Source organism: Anabrus simplex, chromosome 6 (genome assembly GCF_040414725.1).
Source record: "Anabrus simplex isolate iqAnaSimp1 chromosome 6, ASM4041472v1, whole genome shotgun sequence".
Lineage (NCBI taxonomy): Eukaryota > Metazoa > Arthropoda > Insecta > Orthoptera > Tettigoniidae > Anabrus > Anabrus simplex.
In genome coordinates this window covers 106,688,575-106,708,941 of record NC_090270.1, presented here as the reverse complement: position 1 = coordinate 106,708,941, position 20,367 = coordinate 106,688,575, and the positions used below count along the sequence as shown (strand labels likewise).

General features: G+C 40.4%; 1 protein-coding gene across 1 annotated transcript in view; it reads left to right on the top strand.

Moving 5' to 3' along the window:
• Positions 1–1,667: 1,667 nt before the first annotated feature.
• LOC136876152 (monocarboxylate transporter 14) overlaps positions 1,668–20,367 on the top strand; it is a 204,432-nt gene continuing 185,732 nt past the window's right edge. Inside the window, exon 1 of the mRNA XM_067149866.2 lies at positions 1,668–1,730. The gene's annotated coding sequence lies outside the window, so the exon portion shown is untranslated. The remainder of the gene's footprint in view (positions 1,731–20,367) is intronic.

Genomic DNA, 20,367 nt, shown 5'->3' with positions numbered 1-20,367 from the left:
CCTTCTTATTGTGATCTTTCCTACTTTTAAAGGCGCCACTCAAACTTATTCGTCTACTGTCATTCCGCGCCATCTCTCCGCTGACAGCTCGGAACATACCACTTAGTCGAGCAGCTCGTCTCCTTTCTCCCAGTTCTTCCCAGCCCAAACTTTGCATCATTTTTGTAACGCTACTCTTCTTTTTATCGGAAATCACCCAGAACAAATCGAGCTGCATTTCTTTGGATTTTTTTCCAGTTCTTGTCACGTAATCCTGGTGAGGGTCCCATACACTGGAACCATACTCTAGTTGGGGTCTTGCCAGAGACTTAAATGCCCTCTCCTTTACATCCTTACTACAACCCCTAAACACACTCATAACCATGTGCTAAGATATGTATCCTTTATTTACAATCCCATTTATGTGACTACCCCAAGGAAGATCTTCCCTTATATTAACACCCAGATACTTACAAAATTCCCCAAAAGGAACTTTCACCCCTTTAACGCAGTAATTAAAACTCAGAGGACTTTTCCTATTTGTGAAACTCACAACCTGACTTTTAACCCCGTTTATCATTATACCATTGACTGCTGTCCATCTCACAACATAATTGAATCTAAAATATCTGCTATACCTTGCTAGAATCCTACAAGTTGAGCCTCAGTAAACCTCAACTGCTTTCTATCAAATCAGTTAGAAATTTCACAAGCACGTCTAATATAATCAGAAATAATGCTTCTCCACAACTCACATGCAACACACGTCAAGCTGACTGGTCTGCAATTATCCGCTCTATGTTTATCTCCCTTTCCTTTGTACACAGGGACTACTATAGCAACTCCTCCATTCCTCCATGCAAACAGCAATCAAATAAGTACTTCAAATTTGTTACAATATCCAAATTAATTGCCTTTAGTATATGCCCAGAAATGTTATCAATCCGAGCTGCTTTTCTGCTTTTCAACTTGAGTATATCATTTTAAGTATCTTAGTATTAGTCACCTCCTCTGCCTGGGCATTATCCTTTATATTCAACAATACTTCTGCTTTCTGTAAATACTCACATATAATCTCCCCTTCTTCATTAATGATTCCTGGATTGTCCTTCTTGGAAACTGTTTCTGCCTTAACGTACCTATGCATACCCTTCCATTTTTTACTAAAATTCATATGACTGCCAATTATGCTTGCCATTATTTTATCCTTAGATGACTTGTTCCTAATTCAGCTCCGCTTTAGCTTGAGGTAATTTCTCGCTTAGTGTTGGAAGGAGCATGCGCCGCACCTCCGAACGGGACTTTCCTTCGCTCCTGACTCATTCACAGGCAGAAACTCGTTTAAATGGATTCCATGTATCTTGGCCATCATATCAAGTTTCAGTTGTTCAGTAAAAATATATCCATACTACTACTCGGTATCCCTATTGTCAAATTATGAACTCTTCATTACGCATCTCGCAAGCGCATGCGCTCAGAATCAATAGTGTAACACACGCCAGACATAAAAACAAGCGTTTAAGGCCCGCTATCAGTCAATAGTCCGCCGACCTGCGCTGGAGAGGGAGGGGTCTTTATCCAACAGACCGTACGTCATTGATAAGCTTTGCCAAGCCATCCTGTGGGAACAGTGAAGTGTTCTGTGCCATTTCTACGCGCCTTCCTACTTTCGTTTCTACATTTTTTTTAAACCGAAGATTATAATGCTTGAAGGATGAACGAAATATTGTGCAGATAACAACAGTGTCAAGGTAAGTCAATATAAAATGAAGGTTATGTTTATTCTAACGGCAAAAAACTGTTAAGAGAAAACGAAAGTAAGGCCATGGACGCATAGTAGTCGTGACCTTGATAAACATGTGTTTGAAACACGTGATATTCAGAAATGTGACTAGGTTGGTCTAATAGCCCTTCGTGAATGAATTGTTGGAGATGGTACAAGTATATATTTCTACTACGTTGAGCTTAAACAAATAAAGTGGTTCTTGTGTACTCTTCTGTCAACACTCTAGGATGAGTCATACTTCTCACGTGGGTAAAGCAGTCCGCATGAGTTCATGAAACCGTGTGCCTCTGCTTAGTCTATTCTGTGTTAACCCTTAAATGCGCAATTTTTTAATTTCAAAAATTTATTTATTTTCAGTCACAATTATGATAAATAATCACCAAATAAAAGACAAAAATTATATTTTCAAAATGAATGTCAACATATAAGTGTTTTCCTTTGTTTTGCACATATGCAAAGCTGTGCAATTAAGTACATAACCGTACAGGTTCAAGTTCATGAATGTCCTGAGTTAAGCAACAGTTTCAGCGATTGATTTTGGATTTGTTGGTCTCAATTCACACTCTACTCCAGCTAGTTAGCATGGAAATCCCTGAAACAATTCTTTTCCCTGTTCAAGCAGAGGTTCACTTTGCATTTATCACTCGTGATGAAGGTGTAACCCTTGCATAAAGGCATCTTACAAGTTGTACGTTTCTTATTCCACAGGGGCCAATGATCGTTAGAATCTTTCCTTACGTCAATCGATGGAATTGATGATCCTCGAAACTTTTTTTCTCTGTTCCTCAACGAAATCTGAACTTGGTCGACCTCGCCTAGAAGCACAAATTGTGTATATCCCCATTTGTGAGGTTTGTTCTTCTGGTTGAGAAGCTTACCACTTGCTTGCTAACATTCATTTACTTTCCTGTACAGAATCCAAGCATTTATAACAGTTATGTCAACCAAGTGGTAAAACAGTCGAAAATACCATTTTCTCGACTTCATTTTGTTGTGATGTCTTCCCACGTTGCTGTCAAGCAAGTCCACGTTACCCATGTGTTCATTATACACTGGAACAATAGCTGCACAATCAATTTCAACGTGTTCCATCTTTTTTCTGTTGTATCGCATGACTTTTGTCTTTGGAATTTCCCCTACAAATGTTGATAAAAATGTCACATTGCAGTTATCATTGAATGCAACACATGAAACATCAACAGAGTCAATACAAGTGGAATATTCTTCCGAAAATCCACGAGGTTTATTTTTCATTTCTTGATCACTTGGAAATTTACAGTTGGGTAGTCTGTTTCTTTGCAAAGTTCCAACAGCAAAAATACCTTGCTTGAAATGCAAATGCACATCTCCTAAGAATATACAAAGGGGAAATAACATTACCATACTTTCAAAGAGTAAGCATAGCTAGCTTACAAAATCTCCTTTGCACATATGCAATGCTGTCCGACTCGTTGGCTGAATGGTCAGCGTACTGGCCTTCGGTTCAGAGGGTCCCGGGTTCGATTCCCGGCCGGGTCGGGGATTTTAACCTTAATTGGTTAATTCCAATGGCCCGGGGGCTGGGTGTTTGTGTTGTCCCCAACATCCCTGCAACTCACACACCACACATAACACTATCCTCCACCCCAATAACACGCAGTTACCTACAAATGGCAGATGCCGCCCACCCTCATCGGAGGGTCTGCCTTACAAGGGCTGCACTCGGCTAGAAATAGCCACACGAAATTTTTATTTTATATGCAATGCTGCGCATTTAAGGGTTAATTTTTAAAATTTCGGAGGCAAGCATGTTAGATTTACAAAACATTCTACTTGCCTGTACATTTTTGAAATTAATCTAGTGAACAGTTCTTTAAGGTGCCGTGCATGTTATTTATTGTCCTCATTTAACAAATTAAACATTTTCGACCCAAACCTGACGGGTTATTCGAGGCTCATGTCGAGGGTATTTGAGTGTTACAGCTCCGTCACTGTAAAAATCCTTAAAACCAATACTATCCGAAACTGTTCGCAGTTATTCGTAGTTCGGTATTTATTCCATTCCCATCTCTGGCCGTATGTCACAGCTTAATTTATCAGTAGATGTATAATCGAAGGTCGACACATCAACTTTCTTTTTCAACAATCATTAACTTCAAAATTAGCAATGCTTTAAATACATGAGATCCAATAATGATTTCATCATAATTAAGTCCGAACCATCTTCAACTGATAAAAGGAAGGCCGAATAAGCCAACAAATAATAACTGGGTATATTGTTTTATTTAAGAGCCTCCGTGGTTCAGACGGTAGCACGTCGGCCTCTCACCGCTGGATGCCGTGGTTCAAAGCCCGGTCACTCCATGTGAGAATTGTGCTGGACAAAGCGGAGGCGGGACAGGTTTTTCTCCGGGTACTGCGGTTTTCCCTGTCATCTTTCATTCCAGCAACACACTCCATTCTCATTTCATAGCATCTATCACTCATTAATTTAAATCACTTTGGGAGTGGCGACCCCATCGTAATAACAGCTTATATCTGATTCATTCATTTCATCCCTGACCCGTTGAAAGACTGGAAAACAGGTTGCAGGTTTTCATTTCATTGTTTTATCTAAATTATAAAATAATGTATGAGGTTTAATGCATTAAATTCTACGGTTTATAATGAACCAGCTGTACTATCGGTCGCTGACGGGTTATGGAACAACGTGGAAGCATATAGTTAACAGGTAATGGTTATTAATAGAGCCCGGATTTCCATGCACTATCTAATCTCAAAATATGCATTCATTCATGCACTGTCAAATGGCATAGCATTGCACAATAAGCTGGAAAATATGTACTATCAAAATTCAATGTCTTCTGAAACATTCTACAATTAATTTCTCCAAATTGTCTTGATTTAAGCTCATCCGTTTATCTGTCAGCACATTTTTAAGCACAGAAAATTATCTTTCTGCGTCACAAGAAGTGACAGGTGCATACTTAAATGAAGACATTCGGGACAGTGCGGTCAAACTGTACGTTTTCTGCATTTTCTTCACAATACGTATTTTATAAGCTTGACGAATTCAACATCAGGATTTCAACGGATCACTTTGTTCAGCTTATCTCTTTGGTTGTCACATAGGATGCAAGGAATACTATTTATTTATTAGCACACTACAGGACTTACTGTCCCAATTACAAGTTATATAAACCAAACCAGTATACAATTAAAATAAACAACCATGCTTAAATGAGTAAAGTAGACCCTAATGGATGCCAGGTATTTGGCGTTTGCCAGTAATCGCGAGACTGCTCACAATATTGACGGAATTTTGAAATAATAAGGGTAATAGCTCCCGCCAGTGGTGCTAACCGCTATGCCAGGAATACATTCTTGCCGTCTCTCAGTAATAGACATACTGTATAACGTGGAAAAATAGTCCCAAATTCTGCAAACCAACATTCATAAAAGGCACTATCATGCAAGTTAATATTATGTATGCGCCAGAGTCAGCAGAAAAGTCATATTATGCAATATTGAACATCCAAATATTCGCTATTAAATCCAAAATCTTCAAAATATGCATTACGCATGAATTTTGTCCTAAAAAGGCCAGAACATGCAAACATGCAGGGAAAAAGAACGGTTATTTGGAATCGCTAAGCCATAAAACGAATATTCACAAAGTTTAGTTTTTTTTCTAGTTGCTTTACGTCGCATCGACGCAGATAGGTCTTATGGCGACGATGGGACAGGGAAGGTCTAGGAGTGGGAAGGAAGCGGCCGTGGCCTTAATTAAGGTACAGCCCCAGCATTTGCCTGGTGTGAAAATGGGAAACCACGGAAAACCATCTTCAGGGCTGCCGACAGTGGGGTTCGAACCTACTGTCTCCCGAATGCTGGACACTGGCCGCACTTAAACGACTGCAGCTATCGAGCTCGGTTTTGAGTAGTGTAGCCATGTTATTTAAAAACATGCATTTGCATGGAAATCCGGGCTCTAATCATTAGATACTTTAGCTGTTTACTATAAAGACCTCACCATAAAACTTCGTTAAAAATCTAAATTCGTTAATATCTCCGTTATCATAACATGTATGACGCACAAAAGATTGGAATTAGCTTCTTCTACAATTTTTATTATTTGCATCTTTTAGATAAAACTAATATTTGTGGAGATATTCGGAATTTTGTGAAAAATGAATCAATCGCGAATGTCTCCGTTGCTTTCATCACGGAGTACGTCAAAAAAGTAAATAACATAAAAAATCGTACATTATGTTTTTCACAACTTTTGTTTTGTAAAATGTTTTCCTGCATCCTGGATATTTAGGCAGTAATAGGTAAGAATGTATTGGCTAGTGAGAAGTGTCTTCTAGCCCGCTGTACCGCAATGCAACGGAAGTAACATAACTTCTAGGGATTCTAATAGACCGGACCCCTACTGTTTATGCAAATATCATAGCAGAACAGTTGTCCGGGCCAGGGTATACAGTACTTGGTAATTTGCTTTACGTCGCATCGACATAGATAGGTCTTATGGCGACGATGGGACGGGAAAGGCCTAGGAATGGGAAGGAAGCAGCCGTGGCCTTAATTAAGGTACAGCCCCAAGCATTTGCCTGGTGTGAAAATGGGAAATCACGGAACAGAGTATACTTGTTATTCGCTTCAGAAAGTTTGCATTCGGACCTATAAAAGGCTAAACATTCAGGCTCTAAATATAACTAATAGTAACGGAGTTATTTGACATTTCTTTTGAACTCTCCCCCGATATTACTAAGCCACTATATGATAATCAAATAATATATAGCTTTGTGCACAACACGGCTATCCTTCACTTTGAATGAGTTTCGAGAAAATTTGTCAAGATATTTTTAACATACAAATAAATAAATAAATAAATAAATAAATAAATAAATAAATAAATAAATAAATAAATAAATAAATAAATAAATAAATAAATAAATAGATAAATAAATAAATAAATAAATAAATAAATAAATAAATAAATAAATAAATAAAATTGAACTGAACTGAACTTGTTTTCGACTTTTGTATACCTAATCTGTAATAGTAGGAAGAACTGTATGAGGTAAAAATGTGAAGTGCACATACAGTATTGTAATTTTATTTATACAGATATTCAGTGTGTTAATTTCGGAAAAAATAACGCTATTTTAATACATAGCTAAAACACAATACGTACTTGTTGGCCTATTATTATTATTATTATTATTATTATTATTATTATTATTATTATTATTATGTCCGGCTCCATCGCTAAGTGGTTAGTGTGCTGGCCTTTGGTTACAGGGGTCCTGGGCTCGATCCCCAGCAGGTTCGGGAATTTTAACCATCATTGGTTAATTTCGCTGGCACGGGGCTGAGTGTATGTGTCGTCTTCATCATCATTTCATCTTCATCACGACGCGAAGGTCGCCTACGGGCGTCCAATCAATAGACCTGCACCTGGCGAGCCGAACATGTCCTCGGACACTCCCGGCACTAAAAGCCATACGCCATTTTTAATATCGTTATTCTTTTACAAGTTGCTTTACGTCGCACCGACACAGATAGGTCTTATGGCGACGGTGGGATAGGAAAGGCCTAGGAGTGGAAAGGTAGCGGCCGTGGCCTTAATTAAGGTTTCCTGGTGTGAAAAGGGAAACCACGGAAAACCATCCCCAGGGCTGCCGACAGTGGGGTTCGAACCCACTATCTCCCGGATACAATCTCACAGTTGCGCACCCTTAACCGCACGCACAACTCGTCTGGTATTATTATTATTATTATTATTATTATTATTATTATTATTATTATTATTATTATTATTAATCTATACAGTCTGATTCCAGCTAATTGAAGGGTCAGTTGATGAAGTCCCAACTAGCGCTGAAGTATCAAAAGGTTCCGACTAGCGTGGTCTGTTGGGACCGCCGAGGCGATGACAAATCAATGACCGTTGGTTTTTACCGGAGTGAATTTGATATGGGAATCCAAAGATCAACCAAAAGCAAGGGCAGGAATCGTAACTCCACTTTTTTTTCAGTTCAAATTTTACCTGAAGACGCCGAGATTTGAACTCTGGACACCAGTATGTCTGAGCCCCTGGCGTGCTTATCATTATTAAGTAGAACATTTGTAGGTAATTGATAACGGACATGTACCGGTACAAATAAAGTTGTCGATAAAAACCCAAATAACTGGAATTTATTGCTGACGATAAAGAACTCCAAACACTTACCAACATAAAAGAGCGCTGTTACTTTACGCTAATAATACTTGATTTTAAATGTCATACGCTATACGTATTAAATTAAAATGAGTATTCTGTTATTTATTTTTTTTTTTCTTTCCTTCTTTCTTTCTTTCTTTCTTTCTTTCTTTCTTTCTTTCTTTCCTTCTTAATCTGTTTACCCTCCAAGATTGGTTTTTCCCTCGGACTCAGCGAGGGGTCCCACCTCTACCGCCTCAAGGGCAGTGTCCAGGAGCGTGAGACATTGGGCCGGGGATACAACTAGGGAGGAGGAACAGTACATCGCCCAGGCGACCTCACCTGCTTGTGGGGGATGGGAAGATAGGAAGGGATAGACAAGGAAGAGGTAAGAAGGCGGCCGTGACCTTAAGTTAGGTGCCAACTAGGCAATTGCCTGGAGGAGAAGTGAGAAACCACGTAAAACGACCTCGAGGATGGCTGAGTGGACCTCGTTCCAGCCCTCGTAACACTTTTCAAATTTCGTGGCATAGGCGGGAATCGAACCCGAGGCCCCGAGAGGGTGGCAGCTAATCACACTAACCACTACACCACAGAGGCGGACATTCTGTTATTACTGAAGCTATTTCCAGCAGGTGTCGTTCAGGGCTATTATGTGAGACTCTGGAACTGTGAGAAGTATTCGCTGCCTGTTCGAGTCTGACCATGAGCATGGGTATTTGTGTTATACCGTATTTAATTAATATTTCACCTATCATGTCCCCTATAATTATTAACATTATTATTGAATCTGACGAACGTTGAGTCCCCTTTGGAACAATATAACTTACTGTATGTTTAAAACAAGATTTCTAATATGCTTTCCAATAGATCGATCAAGACCGAAAGCCGAAATTAGAATGAAGGCAAGAAGTCCTCTTCTTTAAGCACTTTGTTAAATCTGTTTAACAGCTTCAGGACACTACCCTTACTTAAGCAATCTGAGAAGAGGTTTAGAAGAAAGTCAATGCGGTATAATGTTTGCTATTTAATCAATGAAGGAATTTGGCCAACTTCAAAGTCAATAACATGTTCCCGACTCAAAGAGTAATTCTGAACACCATTCCCTTAAATTTCTTTAGAAATAATCATTCTATTTCTAGTTAAGAATAGTTCTTTTTTTCACCAGATATATTTTGTAAATATGCATAGTTTTCAAGAACTTCACAAATGTTATATTATTTCAACTTAGGTCTAGTCTCCGCTACATTACGTAAATATCATTCAAATTGCAGAAGGAAACAACAAAAAGTTAAAGTTTATTAATATTCTGTCTCAGGGAAATAAGATCGATGAAATTACTTTTTAGTAATATTTTGATCTATTTAATCTATTTAATCCAACAGTCCAGCAAAACATACAATAATATTGTTACTGCATGCTAATAACGACCTTATGTTGTTATTTGTTGCTCTCGGATTTCCATAACATTTCATATACTCAGGTTGAAAGTGTAGAAAGCACATTTCAGTAAGAACGTAAATCGATTACCGTCTCCTATATATTATGGTACAAGGTTGAATGACCAATAAGCAGCTTTTCGCGTGGGACGTGAAAGCTGGTCATGTGCTTCCATGTAACAAGATAAGTAAAAGTAGGTTCCTCAGAAAATATAAAAAGAACTTCCGAATAGTCGGCTGCAGTGTAAATTCGTTTGAAAATAATACTCATTTGTTGCTAGTTATTTTAACATACGAAGTATACGGAATGTGGTATAAGTTTAAAGTTCATATCTAGTCTTTACAATAACTACTCAGCGGACAGGGGTGTCAGGTTAAGTCTTCTGCCCGGAGCCAGGTTGGATCCTCAAACAGCACCACGACTGGTTATGAGGTTATTGGAAAACCACTCTAATCAGTGGGGCATTATGAAGAGTGTAGTATTTTGCCTTTGTTTTCCTCCCTGGGTCAGATAGTTGTTCGCAGTAGCACTACTGAGCCTATGATTAACACCTTTCGCAACACTCAGACGCAATAGTCGTGCTCCGAATGTCATTAGTCATTGTCATTACTCTGCGCCACCCATTAATCAGTCACCAGTCGCCCAGGTGGCAGGATTCCTTTCTGTTGTCCACCTACTCTTTTCTTAAATAATTGCAAAGAAATTTGAAATTTTCAAACATTTCCTATGTTAAGTTATTCCAATCCCTAATTTCCCTTCCTATAAACGAATATTTCTCCCAATATGCACACTTGAATTCCAAGTTTATCTTCATATTGCACCCATAAAGCGACATCAAAAAGGCACAATATTGTGATCTTTCCTACTTTTAAACACCCCTCAAACCTATTCGTGTACTAATGTCATTCTACGCCATCTCTCCACTGACAGCTCTGAACATACCATTTAGCCGAACAGCTCGTCTCCTTTCATCCAAGTCTTCCCAGCTCAAACTTTGCAACATTTTCGTAACGCTACTCTTTTGTCGGAAACCATCCAGAACAAATCGAGCTGCTTTTCTTTGGATTTCTTCCAGCTCTCGAATCAAGTAATCCTAATGGGGGTCCCATACACTGGAACCATATTCTAGTTGGGGTCTTACCAGTGACTTATATCCCGTCTCCTTTGCATCCTTACTGTGTATGTTGGGTATTCAGCCCGAAGGCTGGTTGGATCCTCAACAGTTTCACCATTACCTGTCATAGATGGCCTAGGTGTCACTGAAGAGGCGTACTAGGGATATGAGGAGTGAGGTAGTTTCCCGTTGCTTTCCTCACTGAGCCAGAAGTTGCTATCGCACATCAGTCTGGCAAGCCCACTGAAGCGCATGCACCAACCGACCCTATGAGCGACATTTTCACACCAATCATAGCAAGGACTGGCTGCATAAGGAATGGCATTACTAGCATCGTTCATACCTCAGCCACTTTCATATTGTCAAAGCCAAGTGTAAGACTGAGACACACCGGGCGAGTTGGCCGTGCGTGTAGAGGCGCGCGGCTGTGAGCTTGCATCCGGGAGATAGTAGGTTCGAATCCCACTATCGGCAGCCCTGAAGATAGTTTTACGTAGTTTCCCATTTTCACACCAGGCAAATGCTGGGGCTGTACCTTAATTAAGGCCACGGCCGCTTCCTCCCAACTCCTAGGCCTTTCCTATCCCATCGTCGCCATAAGACCTATCTGTGTCGGTGCGACGTAAAGCCCCTAGCAAAAAAAAAAAAAAAAAAAAAAAAAGAAAAGACTGAGACAGGTCAATGAAAGTAACAATTTTATTCTAGCCCATACCAGAAGACATAGTGCACTGTAAACCCTACGTCTTGCCAGCAAAGGCCTTCCTACAACCCCCAAATACCCTCATAACCAAACGCAGAGATTTTGTTTACAATTCCATTTATGTGATTGTCCCAAAGAAGATCTTTCCTGATATTAACGCCGAACTGAGTGGGTCAGACGGTTGAGGCGCTGGCCTTCTGATCCCAACTTCGCAGGTTCGATCCTGGCTCAGTCCGGTGGTATTTGAAGTTGCTAAAATACGTCTGGCTCTTGTCGGTAGATTTGCTGGTACCCAAAATAACTCTTGCGGGACTACATTACGGCACCTCAGCGTCTCCGAAAACCGTAAAAGTAGTTAGTGGGACGTAAAGCAATTATTATTATTATTATTATTATTATTATTATTATTATTATTATTATTATTATTATTATTATTAACACCTAGGTACTTACAGTGTTCCCCATAAGGAACTTTCACCCCATCAATGCAGTGATTAAAACTGAGAAGACTTTTCCTTTTAGTAAAACTCGCAACCTGACTTATTTCGGGATATTGGCGTGTTCTTAGGATTCTGGCTTAACAGAGGTTAGTGGAAAAGTCGATGAAATGTCAACGCGGCCCACTCTCCTGAAGGAAGACCGTCACACACACGAATACTGGTAACAATGATTGTTTAGGTGTCAAGTCCAGGGTGCGAAATCGCGGGGGGAAAGGGAGGGTCCCCCAACCCCCGCACCGATGATTTTATCTCAAAGGTTCCCCTCCAATAAAATTGACCAGGGGGGATTCTTTCATTATAAAATGAAGAAAATGTAACACATATATTACTGAAATCAATGTTTTTTACTGTGCATATTTTCATAAAACATCTGCAATAATACACATAAGATGGAAGTAATAGGATGACTGCCAAACCTTGAGCAATAAAACAACGTAGCGGTGACAACTCCGCACATGCAGTCTACTGTTCAGTGTTCATGTTTCACTCTGGCAAGTCCATCTGAAACTCGGGAATAATTTTCCATTGAACATCATTCTTGTTATAACTACAGAATTCAAACAAAAACATTTAAAATTTACATTCAGCGGGAGGGGGTAATTTACTTAGAAGTGAATTATATACCCCCTCCCTGGCCGGGTACTGCTTGAAATAAATAAGCCCTATGATCCTCCTCGCCCCCCCCCCCACCATTTTTTTTTTTTCGATTTCGCACCCTGGTCAAGTGTGCATGGTCCGATACCTTTGCCGGGCTGAATAGTCTCAGATATTTGAGGCGCTGGCCTTCTGACCCCAGCTTGGCAGGTTCGACCCTGGCTCAGTTCGATGCTATTTTAAGGTGCTCAAATGCGCCACCCTCGTGTCGGTAGATTTACTGGCACGTAAAAGGCCTCCGCGGAACTAAATCCCGGCACCACGGCGTCTCCGAAAACCGTAAAGTAGTTAGTAGGACGTAAATCCAGTAACATTATTATTATTATTATTATTATTATTATTATTATTATTATTATTATTATTATTATTATTATTATTATCGAGTTCCGTTGGTGGAAAACATTTTCGCCATCGGCATGTTAGCCAGCAGGGTAGGAGAGACGGTGGCATACAATTTCTAATTACGAGACTACATGCCACAAGCTTGGGTTCAATTTCTAAAGTTCTGTTGATGGTGATTTGTCCGTCGGATTGGGACGTTAAACATTGAGCAGACCTTTTTTTTCTGTTTTTTTGTTATTCCACAGGAGTAGGCTATATCGTCGTTGCGTCTCAAAATACCGTTATGTGAGAATGTTGAGGGGAATGTTGACCCGCAGCACATGTATCACTTACAGCGAAAATTCGTTGATAGGCTATAGTTCATGTAAAACTGAACCTTAGGTGACAGAACCTTTGCGGTCAGTGTTCCGAGCTGAAATACGAAGGGTGTTTTTCAAGTTAGGGCCGTTTGAAAATAACTACACAACGAAAGACGATTTTCAAACATCTCATTTATTTGCAGTTTTTACGAGGGTCGAGTCATAAGTCATGGCAACTTTTTTTTCTCGCGAACAGGAGAGAACACGGAAAATCTAAGATATGAATTTGGAAATATAGGGCATGTACTTATGCATAGTGTCTGAAGACAAATTCTGACTTCAGGAGATTCTCGTAGGAAAGTGACAGAACACAGGCCATTGGTAAACATTGTTTTATTATGGTATAGACAGCAAATACACAAGACTACGTACAAAGGACTGGTCTCCACTGGTTACAGACCTTCGAAATAATCTACTCCGTGCATCTTTGTCCATGGACACTGGACGGCCTGGGCGAGGCAAATCGGCAGTTGATACTCTACCCCGTTTGAACGTCTCCACCCACCTCGCCACTGTTCTATATGGCATGACATGCATACCTAATGCTTCCCGCAGCTCTGCATGGCATTGGCATGCATTTCTGCCGTGGAGAACTGCTATTTTAATACACGATCGTTGCTCCTGCTTGTTGACTGCCATTTCGTGACGCTCTCACTCACACATTGAACTTGGGGGCATACTTAGACCCACACTGTTGTTTCATTACACCATCTAGTGGCATCATGCGCAAGTACATACCGTACGTTTCCAAATGTATATCTTAGATTTTCCGTGTTGTCTCCTGTTCGCGAGAAAAAAAAATAGATGCTATGACTTATGACTCGACCTACGTACATGGCTTACTCTATTTTTCAACATAGCCACCAAGTTTGTTTAAACACTTATCATACCTTACAACTAAGTTTTGAATAGCCTCTTGATAGATAGATAGAAACTTGCCACCTGCTCCGATAATCAAGAGTTTACGGCCGTTTTCACTTCGTCATCATTTTAGTGGCTGTCGCTGAGGTGATGTTTGAGGTGGCGGAACAGATGGTAATCGCTCGGCGCAAGATCGGGGCTGTAGAGTGGGTGGTGTAAAACTTCCCAGCCAAAAGTGTCGAATAAACCTCGGGTCTGAGCTGCAGTTCCGCAGTTCCACCTCAGCGGCAACCACTACAATGATGATGACGAAGTGCAACCGGCAGTGAACTCTTGGTTATGGGAGCAGGCGGCAAGTTTCTATGAAGAGGGTATTCAAAACTTAGTTGTAAGGTATGATAAGTGTTTAAACAAACTTGACGGCTATGTTCAAAAGTAAAGTAAAGTGAAGTATGTAGAATCTGCAAATAAATCTGGTGTTTGAAAATCGTCTTTCGTTGTGTAGTTATTTTCAAACGGCCCTTACTAAAAAAAAACACGCCTTATATCATCATATAGCGGTTTTTCTATCACATGAACTATTTGTTGACAACTGATTCACCCTCTCCCTATATCCTCCTCCTCCTCCTCCTCCTCCTCCTCCTCCTCCTCCTCCTCATCATCATCATCATCATACGCTCGTTCGATCACTCACCCACCCATCCACCCACCCATCCACCCACCCACCCATACGCGCATGTCGCCCATGGGAGTCAACTAGAAATACCTACACAAGGTATATCGGAGGCCATACATCACCAGTCACGTTTATAAATTCACACATTCCGTAATCACCCCCTACAAAGGTCCCGACAGAGTACTCCAGAGGTGGTCGAATCATTTCTGACCTTTGACCAGTGCTGAAGTTGGCAAACATGATAACTGACCCATTCAGTACTGATAAGGAGTCAAGGATCGTGACTTGAGAAAGTTCTCTTTGGGCTACTAGCTGAATTCAGTGTTCAAGCTATTGAACAAAGAAAGGTCTGTAAAGGTACGTTCAAATGTTGGAAATTATAAACATAATCAGATGAGATGATCTCAGCCTTGGCGTTCTCTTCCACCGGTACATTTTAATTGCCAAATTGTTGTCTTAGTTGACAAAGGAGCAATGTGGAGCCCAACGTCCATTCTCTTCCTCTCTGCCAGAATTCTCCTCCAGTACTTCGGCATATAACTGGAGCAAATCTCTCTCTTCAGCATGCTCGTAGTATTAAATCTGTGGATGCCTTAATGTTTGGGATTGTTACCTGGAATTCGCCAGCCTCATGGTGTAAGGGTAGTGTGTCTACCTCTTAAACGGACGCTCTCAATTCGATTCCCGTCCAGTCCAGGAACTTCAACTCTGGACAGTGCCAGAAGCATGTTTTCGATTAAACGCCAATAATAGAGTCCCCGAGCACAATGGCACTTTCACCTTCTCTTCTAAAGGAAACCAGGAATTAATGATTACATGCTGCCTTTGAAGTGCAAGTATACTACATCAAATACATTTTATATAATTACATACCAATATTTATGCTCTATGATGCCGAAATATAAATATGATATGCCAGAAAACTGAATCTTAATGAGGCTCATTATAGTTCAAGTTCCATTATGATACAGGTTCTCCACCAATCAGAGTTCAGATTTTCATTACGATACAACTGTTTGACCAATTAGGTAAGGACAGCAATGCAGCTGCGCTCAACGCACTAGCTTCGCACTTGTTTCCAAAATCAAACATGTCGGACACACATATCAACGCACCTTCTGCTTCCAATATTCCACAATCACACGGCACATACATTCCCGCAAATTCACTTAACCAACTGTACAATAAACAATTTGTATTTGAAATAAAGCTAGGTTATGATAACCTTCTATCAAAGCTTTGAAAACATATGACATTGTCAAGGTCTCTGATCCACTCACGGAAAATCAATAACCCAGTACATGTGCTCTGCGCTCTGTTCAGTAAACTCAACTGTCAAGCGACATCTCGACAGATACTTTTGAATATTTTAAAAATAGAGTTATAATTACCGTCGAATATAAACAGTTGTATGCAACTCGCCTATAATGGTAATTAAGACACTCGTTTTATAAACATACTCGTGTCTTAATTATTGCTATTATAGGCTTATTCCATAATGTACTATTATCTTCTATAAATTTCATTTCTTTAATTAAGTGGCTCAGAAATGAGAAACTACATGAGTGATAGCTATACCTCGGATTTTTAGGTGGTAATAGGTTAGAATGCAAAGTAATTTGGTTTGTAGGATGTGTTATGCAACCCGTCGTACCACAATGTAGGAAGAGTAGAATAAATTCAAGGAGTTCTATAGGTTGTACCCCTAATATCTACGCAAACCTCATAGCATAGCCGTTGTACAGTGTAGGGTATACTTGTTTGCTATTTGGTTTACGTCGCACCGACACAGATAGGTCTTATGGCGACGATGGGATAGGAAAGGGCTAGGAAGTGGAAGGAAGCGGCCGTGGCCTTAATTAAGGTACAGCCCCGGCATTTGCCTGGTGTGAAAATGGGAAACCACGGAAAACCATCTTCAGGGCTGCCGACAGTGGGGCTCGAACCCACTATCTCCCGATTACTGGATACTGGCCGCACTTAAGCGACTGCAGCTATCGAGCTCGGTGGTATACTTGTTACTGGCTTAAGTAAGTTTGCATTCTAACCTATCAGCACCTAATAATCCGGACTCTAGTGATAGCACACTGACACAATGGACAACACAGAAAAATTGCAGCGCGAGACGCTGGCACATTCACCCTTCTCCACCAAACTCAGCTAGGCACATTAGACTGTGGCTCTATCTGTTGAACTTCCTACCAATTAAAGTAATGACCTCAGGGACATGAACAAGTTACCACGATATGCGGCAAGCTAATATATTCCCTTATTACAAAAAAAAATCCCACATTTTTCATACTTCGGCATTTTCACCCTGTTATCTTTGGTCCTCAATTGAGAAGTTGCCTGATATGACAGGCAGCGACCTGGTCAAGAAAGCAAAGTAGGACTGTGACGATGTCGTCACGCTGATCACGTGGCATTCCACCATCAGCAGGTCATCTAGCTGGATAATACTCGTTTTGGCAAGCCAAGTCCCTCATGGGCTGTTGCGCGGTGAGTTGCGTACAGGTGAGGAAGCAAACCGTCATGTGTGTAAAAATTATCTTGCCTTTAGGTGTCGTTGTCTTTTCACAGCCGTGTTAGGTATGTTTTAAGTTTTAAAATAATTTAAATACTATCGTATTGGTACAAATGACTGCTAATTAGAGCTACTGAACCTTTCAAAGTGGTAACAACAATGCCAGAATTTAAATTTGCCCATCATCAGCCGCCTTATCTTGATATTTCCTTTGAGGTAAAGAACTATGTGCTTATGAACTGGTGTCTTTTCCACATTCAATCTATGTAACTATACAAGGTCTTCAAACCTAGTTGGATCAAACAATATCCCACATAATTTTCTTCCGTCAGTTAGTCGATGTGCTCCACCTCCTGCAGCACCTGAATAGGTTAGACCGGTCGTTGTAGTTCGGCTAGCTATGGTTGCGAGCTCTGTACTCTGGAGACAGGTGAATTATAACCCCCGAAATGGTTTTCCGTGGTTTCCGATTTCACTCTCAGATAAATGCCAGGATGGTATCTTTCTCAACGCCATGACCGCTTGCTTCCTATTCCTGGCCCGTACAATTACACCTACATCCACAGACAACACCCTCACAAGTGGTACATGTAGTTCACCCCCATGGGGTGCGTCGGGATTAACAGCCGAACATGTCTTCTGTCACTCCCGGCACTACACAAAAAATACATTTTAAAAAAATCAAAAACACAACTCCTCTTGCAGCAAGATACTGAATTTCCGCATGGACCTCTAAGTCAGATCACTTCAGGCTATTACCCCGTTATCGTCCGAAAAGAATGATAACGGACAATGAATAACAACTTGCTAACTGAAAGGCTGGAAAACTGCAAGAAGTGAAAGGAATTTTTATTCAAGCTATTTCTTTTCGAATATTGTATTCGTCGGTGAGAGAAATGAAATGAAATGAAATGGCGTATGGCTTTTAGTGCCGGGAGTGTCCGAGGACAAGTTCGGCTCGCCAGGTGCAGGTCTTTTTATTTGACTCCCGTAGGCGAACTGCGCGTCGTGATGAAGATGAAATGATGATGAAGACGACACATACACCCAGCCCCCGTGCCAGCGAAATTAACCAATGATGGTTAAAATTCCCGATCCTGCCGGAAATCGAACCCGGGACCGCTGTGACCAAAGGCCAGCACTCTAACCATTTAGCCATGGAGCCGGACGTCGGTGAGAGAAACTTGTGTTTATCGAATGCAGATAGTTCAAATTTTATTTTAGTTGAAGTTTTGAGAAGGTCTTGAACGGAGAAGCTCCCCGCCTGATCTTCGAAACACGTCGTCGGATAACATGGCGCTTTTTCCCTTGTTGTTTACTTAAATGTAATAACACAGTGCAATGTTTGACCTACAAGTAAAACATACATATGATGAAAAGTTATCTTCTGACCTTCACCTTCGTCGCTCAGAGGTTATCACACCAGTCTGAGCACTGTGTTACTTCATATTAATGTCTACATTGCAGCATAGAAACTACAGCCGATTTATAATCGAAATAAATTAATTCAAAAATGGAGTAGGCCTATATTCATCAAATTTCCAAATGAAATGTTTGATTTATCAGAATTTAGTACTTTTTTCCTTACACCTTGGCTAATTTCCTTAAGATATTTGGAGGAGCTATATTTGGTAAAACAGGCAACTTTTGAGCGGGAGTGGACCTGACGAAACCGGTGATAATTCTCAACCTTCCTTGTATGGACACTGTTTTCCCACATCGGTCGGCAGCCGAATACAAAAGGGCGAGTGCAGCACTGGACAACATATCTGCTTCCGCTCCCCAGCGGATGCCCACTAGTTTTATATTTTCTTGTTTAGTGCACTTTTTTCATAAATATGTCTTATGGCTGGGGGTCTTTTGAAAATTTGCTTTACGGAAGTTAGCGTGACGGAAATTAGTGTGACGGAAGTGTAACCTTAGCAACCATGCTGTCTGTGAAAGAAGGTGTGGATGGATGACCAGATAATGTTCCCCGGCAACCGTGCAGGCTATGTCTTTTTATGGCTGATGGTCATGAAATTAGCAGCCGTTGATAGATAGCCATGACCGAGAGACATGATTAGAGCCCTGCACGGATATACAAAATATTATCCGCATCCGCTCCGCATCCCCACTTCCTTCATCCGCACCCGCATCCACAACCGCGAATGGCTATCCGCATCCGCGAATAGTTATCCGTGGATATTGTAAATATTTAACTACAGTATATTACACCCAAGGTAACGGATAGGTCGGTTAATACAGTAAAATAGGCCTGAAAACTGGTACCAGAACCCCTACAGTCACAGGTTTATGGGGAAATTTCTCTTGCGACAACTACTGACGTATTGACCTTTGTTCCTTCCTTCCACTAATTACGGAGAGGAGCCATTTAGGATTAGGTCATATTTACGGCTTTATGGTCTCAAGGCTCTTTATATAATCAACCTTCATCCACATCACTGTCAATGGTCACCTAAACACAAAAAAAAAAAAAAAAAAAAAAAAAGCAAAAATAAGAGTAAACTTCATTATTCAGAAATTATCAGAAAAATTATCCGCACTGCGAAACAGTTTGCATCCGCCAAGACACTAACTTCGCGGATATCCGTGTATTTATCCGCGGATGTCGGCATCCGTGCAGGGCTCTACTTACGATCATTTGATTTTCGCAAAGGAAAAAGTGGTTTCTTTTCAATTTGCTATATGGATGAACGCACATTGTACATTACGAAAACTATATACAGAGAGACACAACTACACTCAGCTAGCAAAAGAAACAGATTTATTTATTTATTTATTTATTTATTTATTTATTTATTTATTTATTTATTTATTTATTTATTTATTTATTTATTTATTTATTTATTTATTTATCGTATGACATATATACATATATACAGAAACAAGAAAGCAAGTACATTATATTTTAATGTCCAAAGATGTTATCCATTCTAGAGCCTCTGTATTGGCCTCTAGAAAATCAAACCAATCTCCAGGGTAGGCTCTTCTGCTACACTCCTTTACAATGTGTTCGATGGTTTGAAAAGGAGCACCACAGTCACACTCGGGGGATTGTATCTTTCCCCATTTATACAGGGACGCAGCACAGACACCATGACCACATCGAATCCTATTAAGGATGGTACAAGTTCTTCTTGGGAGATCAGACCTCGAATTAGGTGGGAAACAGAAACACAAACAGAAACTCAACCAAAGCACGAAGTTGGTAATGTGGAAATTTAAGCACAAAATTATCCTTC